We start from the raw sequence: 6,647 nt of genomic DNA, 5'->3' as shown, positions 1-6,647 counted from the left end.
TCATTAATTTAAACTACGGTATTTTTATTCTTTGGCATTACTCGTCTGTTAAGCAATTTGGCAGAAGGAAATTGGAAAATAACTGGCTTCTGTTAAAAGTTAGAACCAGCGGTGCAGAAAGGAATAACAAATACTGCTTTCAAGTGTTATTACACTGAAAAACTATAAAACCCACCGTCAATGTATATTTATATTGAAAATTGTTTAGAATTTAATTTTCTTTTGTAGTACAAAAAAAGTGCAGACTTCCCATTAAAATATAAATTAAACATTTTCTAAAGGAGCAGTTCACAGTCATAATTTATTTTTTAAACGATTTACAATAAAAAATTTCACTTGCTTTTAATTTTTTTTTTATATTTAATTTTTAAAAATAAATATTTCATCCACCCCCATTCTGTTATGTTAATCAGGCTGCTGACTCTTAACTGTTACAATTTTATACATTGAGTAATTCATTTCTTAGTAGCTAATGTTTCAGTCCCTTAGCAGCAAACACCTTGAGCATTGCTAAGGTCTAAAACATGCTCATTATTTGCCTACACTGGAAAACAGTTCCCAACTTCCGGCTTCCCTTTATAGACCCTCCCCGCCAATCATGTCACAAAAGGGGCGGGGCGAGCAGGTGCATGGCTACAAAGCCGGAAGCCACCAGTTGAAGGTGGCGGGTGGGGAGAGCAGGAGGAAGAGCTCGACCCGGACCCGACCCACTACCCGCAAAGGGGGTGCGGGGTCGGCCCGAACCTGACCGACCCGCGGGTATTTGGCTGGCCCACATCACTAATGTTCATGTATCCTTTTAAGGGGCAGCTTTAGTCACCCCTTAGTAGTAATTTAGGCACCCCTTAGGAGTAATCATTGTAATAGCTGGCCACTATTATTGTTACCGTGTGGGCATTTCTGTTCATTTTAAAGACACAAAGGGGGTTATTTGTGAAAACTCAAATTTTTCTGTTTAGGATTTTAAAGGGGAAAACTCACATTTTTTTTGTTGAAAAAAAAACTTGAATTTTTCGAGATTTATTATACTCCTAGGCTGCTAAAAGTCCGAACCCAAAATTACTCCATCTCAAACCTGCCAAGTTCATGTATAAGTAAACGGCAGATGTCTCTATCGCCATTTGAAGATATCATGGTCTGCGCTGGGTTTCGTATGACAATCCGAAGAATTTGATCGTTTCATGCGTCAAACTCGATAAAAATGCCGCTGGACAATCCAAAAAACATTTTTTCGAGTTTTTTTCTCAATCCGATTTAATTTTAATTAAAATATTAGTAAATAAGATAAATTCATGAATGGGACTTTGGTTGAGTTTGTTTTTATTAAAACATAAGAAAATTTGGTATTTTAGTTGACTCCGCTGCCTTTTTTTTTTTCAGGCTTAGAGAAGCAGATCCATTCCATGCCCTAGCTCCATACAGCACAAGCAGCAGAGGTTGGCTTAAAAATACATGCTTTTGCTTATTTGCCCAATCCCTGCTCTGCTCCACTGTGTGTGAACTGACAAACTGAGCTGGGGCATGAAGTGGATCTGCTTCTATCAGACTGAAAAAAATACATAGGCTGAGAGCAGCAGAGCTAACCCTCCATATGCCTTTGGCCAAAATGCTGGAGTGCTGAGTAGTTTTGTAAGGCACCAGGTATCCAAAAACCCTCCAGCACCTTATTACCACTTGTACAGGATCAGTCCATTCCTTTAATAAAGCCTCAAATGTGTTTCTATACCCTGGAACTGTTGTATCAGGAAACACATAGATTATACCAAATGCTACGTATCATATGTTATAACTAAATACATTTGAAACGAATGCTGACCTTTGTATCACATTTTCTTTCACTGCAAACTGTTCAAGCTGTAATTCCTGAAAAATAGTCATCCTGTCTTATAACTACCTGTAATAAAGCCAATTTATTATCAGACTTACCGATATCAGCCTTGTTATTCACCCCCAAGCTGGCAGGCCTTATAAATGATATAGCAGCACACGGAAAACTTTGTGTTGAAAGAAAAACCACAAATCTGAGAGACAGAAATGTGACTTTTGGATGGAAAAAAAACAGGAAAGCAAACTGAATAAAGATTTGTGTATGATGAGTATAGGGTTCTGTTCCTGTGTTCTTCTGGTGTTTTGCTGACCTCATGTGGTCTGCTTCTAACACTACACTTCTATTTGCAAGCTGGAAAAGAGGCAGAAGGGAGTGGAGGCAAAAATATTTTACTCTGTGACATTACAATTTTATTTTCTCAGTCGGCCTTACCTGTCGGTGCAGGACGACTGGGGTTAAGTTGATCCTCTGTGGAGGCAGGACAAACTGAAAGAACTTTCTCTAATCTCCTTCTTTCTCGTGGCTCCACCTCTTCCTCCAGTTTTTTCAGTTTGTCCTGCCTTGGAGGCAGCAACTTCTCCTCTCTTTTAGCATACATTCTTATTTTCTTATTTTTGTTATTGTTTATTTTTAATGTTCGTTACACGTGAAGCAACAGCTTCTTAGGATAATTTATAGAGTTATAGTTGATCCCCTCTGTGAGTGCTCCCACACGTACAGTATGGATTACAGGTAGAGCCCTTTATGTGTGCTCCCTCTTTACATCAGAGGTGTACATATGCCATGCATTGGCTGTTTCACGGAGAGCCCCATGAGTGTGCTCCTCATTAGTAGAGCCCCCCAATATGTGCCCCAAGCTTGTGCCACTTATATTGGCCAATATTTTTTTAGTGTTTGCCCTCTGGTTTTTTTTTCCCAGGTTGAACCCATGCTGTTACCTCATATTAGAGAGCGAAATAGACAGCATCAGTGGCAGTGTGCTCCCAGGTGACTACCTACGTTAAGCCCCTTCCTACGCGCGAAAAATATTCAAGCTCGAAAATCCTCACAGTGCAGGCACACAGGGATGATGTCACACGGTTCGGCACTGCCCAGTTTCATGCCTTCCGGAGTAAGCGTTGTTACGCTCAGCGTGCTCTATCAGTCGTGCGCTTCTCACGCTACTGTTCAAGAAGCTGCACATTACAGCACAGACCACCGTGCCTTCTACCTGACTGCAGCACACGCAAGCAGGCATCAGCATTATAACAGCCGACTACGGTACACACTTGTTGTCATGGCTGATCAAAATGAGGAACTGTTGTCACTAATAGAGGAGATTGATCTCCCAGATAAGCCTCGTAAAATGAAGGCTAAGGTGAAAAAGCTGGTCAAGGTTTCTACAAAGAGCAAGTACCACTCACCCTCACCTACACAAGGGATTACTAGCGAACCTAGTACTAATACTAATATTATTACTACAGTAATGGTTCACGCTTCCCAAGGATCCTCAGCCTACGCCACAGCCCTCAGATACAGCACACACTATGGCTCCAGTAACATCACGCAGTATCATCACAATTTCCAGTGCCAACTGCTGACATATCACAGCTTATGTCATGGATTCAATCCACAATAAGACATCTGTTCTCAGTCCTAACAGTCTTCAGGCAAATGTAGTTCTACAGGATGAGAGGAAGATTTCCCATACGAAGATTAATCCAGTGATTTGGAGGAACCATCTCGGCAACCGGAAGAGACTAAAAATATATACAGATATATATTCTCCACCCTGGAGATTAAGGAAGAGCAAATTACACTGTCTAAGGCAGATAAAGTGCTAGGTAACTCTTCCAGAAAGCCCAGAGTATTTCCAGTATGTAAGTCTATTACAAAATACATTGATACAGAATGGCGTCAACCAGAGAGAAAGTCCAATATACCTCATAGGTTTTTCAACACCTATCTGAAAGGGGGGAAGTGAAAGGGTTAACTTCTATCCTTGAAACTTCTGTCCTTGCTCAAACTTCTTTGTGCAAAACATGCTTATATGGCACGTACTCCCCAGCTGGCCTGAGCAGCCACCAATGCCCTTGGGTGAATATGTTTCTTATCTCTTCTTATCACGCATACCAGCACACCCCACTCTTACAACTTCTACAATGTTTCTTTCTGCAGACACACACACACTTTTTATTTTCCCATAGGCTAAGGCATACCTTTGTAACACGTCATATTGGCTATATAAGCAACTGCTGTAACCCTAATAAATCGGAACTTGCTTTGCAACACACGTGCCTACTGTGTCGTTCTTTGTAAGACCCCTGCGCAGTGTATCTGGATGGTGTAATCAGATGGTTTCTGCTGTGCCAAGACGAACCGGTTCGCATAGGGATAGCACAAGGATAGCACAGTGAAAGCCCGGGATTTCCCCTGTTCCTTTCACTATCCAATACCAGATGATTACAAGCACTTGGACAAGATACCTAAAGTTGATCCACCTATAGTTAGCATAAAGGTTCGCACGTAATACTACCTTACCAGCAGAAGATGCCAGTTCTCTCAGAGATCCAATGGATAAAAAGATTGACTGCGTGATTTTCAAAACACAGCGACCGGTAGCTGCAGCTACCACAGTGGCAAAGACGGCAAAATACTACTGTCCGGAACTGATAAAACACCCTTCGACTTCTCCAGAACACTTTACGGCAGAACTGGAAAAAGTAAGATCTGCCCTTTCATTTCTAGGAGAGGCTGCACTGGAAACAGCTAAACTAGCTGCAAAGGCCTCAGTAGCATCCACAACAGCTCACAGAGCGATTTGGTTGCGATAATGGTCCGATGACACCGCATCCAAGCATAAGCTTACTTCACTACAGTTTAGTGGATCTCAGCTCTTTGTCACTGGTGGTAAAGGGGCTTTCTTGCCTCAAGGGAAACGTCCCAGAAGAGAATTCCACAGACGCAACTTCCAACACAGATCGTGGTCCTCCAGCAACCGACAACAGAGAAGCTCTAGGCCTTAACGTCAGTCGCAGCCCAATAGGAGGTACAAAGTACCCTGGCAAAGCCAATTGAAGTTCACTTCACGGTGACTAAAACCAGGGCTCCTGACCATTACGGCACAACATCTCTGCCCCCAGTAGGAGGAAGGTTAGGCGACTTTCTAAAATTTGTCAAGGTTCTATAACAGACAAGTGGGTGTTAAACATTTTAGATGATGGATACAGCATTCTTTTTGTGACAAAACTGCAAAAGCGCAGATTCATCATTTCAACACTTCCTTCAGACCCCGTAAAAAAAAACAAGCCCTCTTCTCCATCATCGAAGATCTACTTCAAAACAAAGTCATCACTTCGGTGCCTCCACTCTACACCCACTGAACAAATTTGTAAGATACGAGCGATTCAGAATGGACTCCCTGTCATCAATCATAAAAGCCCAGGTATATTCATGTCCAAGATTGACCTCAAAGATGCATACCTGCATATACCCATCAACCCAGGGCACCAAAGCTTCCTGCATTTCGCCGTGGGGCAGGGCCACTTTAATTACAGGCCCTACCCTTCGGCCTTACGTCCGCACCTAGAGTTTTCACCAAGGTCCTGGGAGCCTTACTTGCAGTCCTCAGAGTCCGAGGGATTTGCGTTGTGGCCTATCTAGACGACCTCATCGTCATGGCAAATTCACAAAAAGAAGCCATAACCCACAAACGAGTGTTTGCAGACACTGCAAGGCATTGGCTGCCTCATCATTTACAAGAAAAGTCTTCCACAACCAACACAGTCACTAGGGTTCCTAGGTATGCACATAGACTCTAACAAAAGCGATTACTACAGCATGCGGCTCGCAATGTCATTCAACAACTTCAGGTTTCAGCGCATGACCTGCTCAGACTACTAGGCCTAATGGCAGCCAGTATAGGAGGTGTCCCATTCGCAAAGTCACATCTAAGACCCCTGCAATGGGAATTCCGAAAAAAAAAGTGGAACAAGAACCACCAAGGCCTCTACCAACCCATCACGTTATCACAAACAACAATACTCAGTCTCAGGTGGTGGACACATATTCCCAACCTAACACAAGGCAAAAGCTGGGACTGCCCAGTACAAGAATTTATCACAACGGATGCCAGCCTCACAGGATGGGGGGGCGACATGGCCACCCCAGGCATGTCACACATCGTCACGACAAGAACACAAAATGCACATAAATGCCCTAGAACTAAGGACCGTTTACTATGCCCTCTTCAACTGGCAAGCATATCTGAAGGATAGACATGTTCATGATTCAATCCTGACAGCACCACCGTCGCTTACCTAAATCGACAAGGGGGAACCAAGAGCGCAGCAGCACTCAGGGAGGTATCCCGGATTATGTTATGGGCAGAGTTCAACAGAGTCCTCATATCGACAGTATTCATCCCAGGGGTACAAAACTGGTAAGCCGATTATCTAAGCCGCAACACCTTGGACCCTGGAGAGTGGCATCTAAAGCCAGAGGTTTTCCAACTCATAGACAATTGGGGCCTCCCGGATCTGGACGTCATGGCATCTCGATTCAACGAACAGCTTCCACGATTCATATCAAAGTCACATGACCCCAAGGCAGTGGGGGTAGACGCCCTGATCAGCCTGTGGAAATGCTGACTAGCATACACTTTCCCTCCTATCCTATCATTCCTCGGGTGCTGCTTTTAGCTCTCCTACACAAGCAATGGGCACTACTGCCTGAGATTCAACTATTCTTTCAGGCACTTCAAAAACTTCAGCCTCTTCAGGGAGGCCCCGTTCCACCTTGGGACCTTAACTTAGTCCTTAGAGCCCTACAACGACCACCA

This window comes from Xenopus laevis, chromosome 5S (genome assembly GCF_017654675.1).
Source record: "Xenopus laevis strain J_2021 chromosome 5S, Xenopus_laevis_v10.1, whole genome shotgun sequence".
Taxonomy (NCBI): domain Eukaryota; kingdom Metazoa; phylum Chordata; class Amphibia; order Anura; family Pipidae; genus Xenopus; species Xenopus laevis.
This window is presented reverse-complemented; position numbering follows the sequence as displayed.